Below are 6,000 nucleotides of genomic sequence, written 5' to 3'. Positions count from 1 at the left end.
CTCAGTGCAAATTGAATTATAAATGTCATTATGCAAAGGTCACTTTAAAGGCTAACAAACTAATATCAACAATATAATATCCAAAAATAAAAAATACCTCATCAAAATTAAATTTTAAATGCTGGCTAGCATAACTACTAGATATAGTTATGCTTTACATAATAACTACTAGAAATTCACCAGTAGGAAGCAATTCAATGGGTAAGAACTTCTGAAATGTTAACTATATATTTGTGTTACACATCAAAGGTATGAAAACGGTGGTAGAGACACCAATGTTGTATTACTTGGTATATTTAAATATCAAACGGAGAATAAAATACTGATGTATGGTTGCTTGCCTAACTAAATTGTGACTTATGACACATTTATGTGCCATCATGTATGTCAAGATAAGTGATCTCTTATTTTTTCAATGGCATATCCAATTAAAATTATTTTTTCCAAAATAAATATATAAACTTTTATGTAAGTGGAATCCCCATATCCTATTAACAATATCAAAGTAGTTAATTTAGTTACATATTAAATTGCACATAAGATTACATAGTAATCTAAAGATATTGCTTTGTTCCACCTAGAGTTTGATGAAACAATCTTATTCAAACTCTTCACATGTACGTTCAACAACTTCTTCTTCACTATTACCACAAGACTTCAAAATAGGTAGCTGAAAAATGGATAGACAACTCACCTTTATAAAGAATTTTGTTGATGAAGATTATGGAAGTATTTGTAAAGAGAATTTCCACTATGAAAGTTGTCATTCTGACCCATTCTGGAGAAGATGTGAGTGGTATCCTCACTCTACCCCAAGCCTAGATAGAGAGATTTGAAAGAAAAAAAGTACCCGGAAACTTCTCAGGTATTCCCTGAAGTTGGGGGACAAAGTAATCTATTGAGTGACTTGTTCCTGAGAAAACTAAAGCAGATTATGACAGCAGAATAGACAGGGCTGCATTTGGGAAGTAACTGCACTCTCCTCCAATGAATGACTGAAATGTGTGAATCCTAAAAACAAAATACAGAATTCATGGTGGGTATGTTGGCTTGGAATCACTCAAACCAAGATCCTATCCAAAAGCAACACTTGGCCCCCTACTGCACTCTGTCCATAGGATCACCTGAAGAAAACTAGAGGAAAGGAAGAGAGGAAGCAAATTGGCCTCTTCCTGTGTGCACCCTATTTCTGTCAGCATCTCCCAGTGATGACACTTGACTCTCAGGAAAAACAGTTGATCTTCAAGTGGTAGTGGGTGGCAGTTTCACTCTCAAAACCACCTTCCTTGTATCCCTCAGATAGGTCAGTACCAGATGGCCAGTGCCCCTCACCAGAGTTGTTGGTTCAGCCTCCATATTCCTAAAGTTCCACAGTGACCCCACCTCAGAGGTCTGACTCCCAGCTCAAGTTCCCTTCTCTAAGACTTTAAGAGACCAACCTCTTCCCTTTTGTACCCCCTGACTTGAAGAGGTTACCTCTTCTCTAATACTTGGTTAATAATTATTTACATAAAATTCTCTTTTAAAAATAATTGGTACTGTTCCTGCTTCCTGACTAGACTCTGATTCATCAGTTTCACTGTCTTCAGTAAAACCTAATGCCTAGCCCAGGAACATGGCGTTACAGAATGTGACATTATCCCCAAGTTCAAGTTCAGCAAGTGGTGACTACAGAGAGACCCACCTGGCATGATTCAGGTGTAAATGGGCAATATTCTGTAACCCCCTTGAGCGCTGCCCAACTAAACGCTGGAAGCACAGGGTGGCCTCAATACAACACTCTCCTTTTGCTTATCATGAAGACCTCTCCCACCAATCTTTTGACTTAAGACTCTTAGAAGTGAGACAGTCACCAGGCCCTATATACTCTAAATTTTCAGTGCCAAATGTGAATTTCTCTAAATGGGTCTCTTCAAGGCCCATCACCTGACTTGAGGTACAGGCCAGTACCACTCTCCTCTCTGTGGAAAAGGTGAGAGAGGAAATATCGTTAAACATTGACATTTCTCTCCCAAGAAATACTCAGTACAGGCCTTCATCTTTCAATCTTCAATATTCCTCAGCTTTTTTATATGTAGCATTTATAAGCCTTGATCCCTAGAGCCTCCTTTGAAACCTAAAGTCTTAAGGAAAAGTTTTCATTTAAAATCCTATCTGAATTAAAAAAAAAAAAAAAAATCCTATCTGTATTTGCTAGGGTATAAATTAGTCTTCTATAACAAAAGATCCCAAAATGCAGCAACTCAAATAAGGTCGAGGTTTACTGCTCTCTCCTGGTAAAAGAGTAATAAACTTCTACCTATGGAAGAATAAACTTCGACTTCATGGCAGGAGAGCTTGCTCCATGATGTCACCTAGGACCAGGACCTTTCCACCTCTTTTTTTCAGACATCCCCTCAGAGTACTGCCCACACCTACATAGTTGAAGTTGGCTCACTATTGTGATGGTCAAAGTACAGCCTTCAGAAGAACTGAATGAAATAGGGGGATCTGCGTATCCAATATTTTAAAGACAAGACTCAGAAAGCATGTTTATTTGTACTCACATGGCATAGGAAAAACTTAGATATGTAATCACATCTAGCTCTAACAAGGCTTGGACATGTAATCTCTGGCTCAGGGGCCATGTCCCCAGCTGGAAGTCAATAGATTCTATTGCTAGACAGGAAAGACATTTGGGATAATTAGCAGATCCTGCTAATAATCACTTATAAATAAGTTCAAAATTCAAATAATACTAAAATGAAATTACTGAAAAATTTTAACATGAAATGTTACATTCAGAATATACTTTTAGAACTAAAAAGTTTTCTTTAAAAATTTAGTTCTAAAATATGTTAAACCTGCATAAACTATAATCGACCTTGATATTTAAGAAAATAAAGTTGAGATCTACTACTGGAAACAACAGAAAAGATCCTCAGATGAGCCAGGACGTTTAGTGCAATGTTTTCAAACTCTGAACCATTTTACCAGAGCCAATAAAATTAAAACAATAAAAATAGCATAGTTTTCACTTCATCTCATTTTTTTAATCTACCTACCCTTACTTAAACAGGTAGGAAAATGCCTAGAGTGGGAGCCATGAGGAAAAACTCAAGAAAAGGGTACTGTTCATTCACAAACTAAATAATCAATTCCTCCAGTGACTATAAAGAGACCATGTATTAAGTACTACAAGGCATCACCTCTAATATTTATAGAAATAGTGAAAGTTCTAAAAACTACCAGCTAACAAGTTATTTTTGGCTAAACTATACTGTGTCAGCTTTATTCCATACAGGCTTAACATATGTTAAGATGTGTTCAGAAAAACAAATCAGTTCAACATGAACTAATATTCAGACGGCAACCACAGATCAATTAAAGCCAACTTCTGACTTCCTTGACAGGAAATCCCTCATATGTTAATAAATGAGTTTGGACTATCAGAGTATTAGTGACTATGGTAACCCTAGTCACTTTTTAAAAAGCTAATTCCAAAGTTTCCAGATGTCCTCTGCCTATAGATAGTTGTGAATTCCAAGATAACTAAGCAATCTTATCCTTGGGAAATCTGTTTGAAAAGGGACACCTTTAATAATAAAAGTAGAACCATTTGAATGTGTCTAAAGAAGAGTGGTTTTCCCATAGCTAGGATGAAAGAATCCAGTGTATAAACTGCCCTGTTAAGGCTAGACTTTGAGAAAGCATATTGAGGTATTTATAAATCTACCTATGGAAAAGAATTTGCAGTATTTGGAGGTCTGGCACAGTTACTGCCTTTCATTAGCTTAACTTGAACCCATTTTCACAACTGGGATCTTAGAGAATGTACATTTTTGGACCATCAAATTTTAAACAGAAAATAAGAACTTTAGATATATAACAACTTAAAGACAAAATGTAAAAAAGAAGCTTTTTCATAGATTATTCTTTATAATAAAGTTTCAACTGATAAACACAAGTGACTAAATAATTACATTTTCATGTTACTTTATGTCAACAGACATTTTTAAGTACTTTTCAGGTAATTAAACCACCATTGCTCTTTTGAACACCTCATTGTTAATATTCTCTACTTGACCATTTCCTACTGAAAGTTTAATATCAAAATTTATATAAAGTCTACTTTCATGAGAACTCCTTGTGAGCAAATAATGTTTTCATGTTAAAGACTAGCATATTAAGCCATATTAAAAAAGGAATGATAAGAATGTTTAACCAAGTTTGGAAGTTCGGCAGTAGCTTAGACTAAAAATAAAGCTCTTCTAACAGAGGGCCAGTTAAATACCCCAGAGTCTGAAGAATATTTTTAAAAGTCAGATTCATTATTCAAAGAAAAAGTAATAAAACTATGTAAAATTTAATGTGTGGAAACATTTAAAATTCCACCATTTGAAAGAGTAACTTGGAATAATACATTAAGTGTTCTAATTTGGAATCAAGATAATTACACTATTTTAGGTAAACCAAAAGCCCTTACTTTATAAAAATCTCTATTAGAACAATGGGATTATTTTTAACTCTTATAGACAAAAAAAGTACAAGAAGAACAAAAGAACAGGACTAAAGCAAGGACACTCATTAATTCAAGTAAGGCAATGAAGTTAAAGATCATGAATATGAAACAAGTTATTTACTCTCTGAATCAAAGTACATTAAAAAAAAAAAAAACATAAGATTCTTACTCAGGTATTACCCTGTGCAGGTCTAAGAGGCAGACAAATGGCATATCAAATCTCAAAAACATCTCAGAGATTGTGTCATTTATTAAGCTATTGTCTTGTAGCTCCAAACCCAGACTTCTACATCACACATTCTGATGGTAGAGCTGAGACCCTGTAAACCACATTTCTGTTTTGCCAGCTGTCTCCATGTTGGATTCTGCTGAAAAGTAATCCTAGAAGGATAAAAAAATCAACTTTGTGCATCTCACTTCCTTCTTTCAGGCTTTTTAGGTACATCATTCTTGTTAGCATTGTCCCAATACTTCTTCAGTCCAGGAGCAACACCCTTTCATAGTAACATGTGAATCTAGTTTGCAGCTTCCGCAACATCTGCTAAACCAATGCTTATCTTATCCTCCTGATAGTTGTGGTGTCTTACTATTCTTTTTTTCCCATACAGTTTTCCATTTAGCTTTATGCCAAGTTCATTATTCTTAATATTAAATTTTCTTTTTAAATAATGAATACGGTTTCTCTCCTCTGACTGAACCTGGTCTGACTGACCACCTCTCCAGTAGTTCCAAAGGGGGATGGTGCTATAAAAGTCATCAACATGAAAAAAAATATTATTTCCATAAAATAAATCTTAATCAAATATTCTTGGTTCCCAGGCATACACAGAAGAGAGTGATTCTCAACCAGAGCAGAATGGAGATTATGGGGCCAATTATGGGGACTTACATTAACCAAATGTTAGAAACACCAAGTCCAACCCTTTCACAATATAAAAGAACCTATGAATTTACCATCTATGGCAAAAAAAGAAAAAAAAAAGCAAGACTTTGCAGATGTGGTTAAGAATCTGAGAGGGCCCTAAATGCAATAACATGTATTTTTATACAGACAGAGGGAGACACACAGAAGTGGGGAAGCCAATGTGATACAGAGGCAATAGATACTGGAGTGATATTAACACAAGTCCTTGTGATGAAACCACAAGGAAAGAAATAGTCACCAAACCCTGGCAGAAACTGGAAGAGACAAGAAACAGATTCACCCTTAGAGACTACAGATGGAGCACGGTCCAGAACCATAAAAGAACGAATTTCAATTGTTATAACTCACCAAGTTTGTGGTAATTTGTTAAGGCACACTAGGAAACCAACATAAGGATATTAAGCAAAAGCTTTACGGAATGCACCACATTTTAAGAATGGCAGGTAGGGTCTCCATACACAGTGACTGTAAAGGAAAAAACAAAAAGGGAAGGAAAGGAGAGAATTAGAAACAGAGGGGGGAAAGCAGTGAGACAGAAAACCAAGGGAGCTGTGCAATGTAAAAAACAAAGTAG

This window comes from Dama dama, chromosome 9 (assembly GCF_033118175.1).
Source record: "Dama dama isolate Ldn47 chromosome 9, ASM3311817v1, whole genome shotgun sequence".
Classification (NCBI taxonomy): Eukaryota; Metazoa; Chordata; class Mammalia; order Artiodactyla; family Cervidae; genus Dama; species Dama dama.
Note: the sequence above shows the minus strand (reverse complement) of the source record.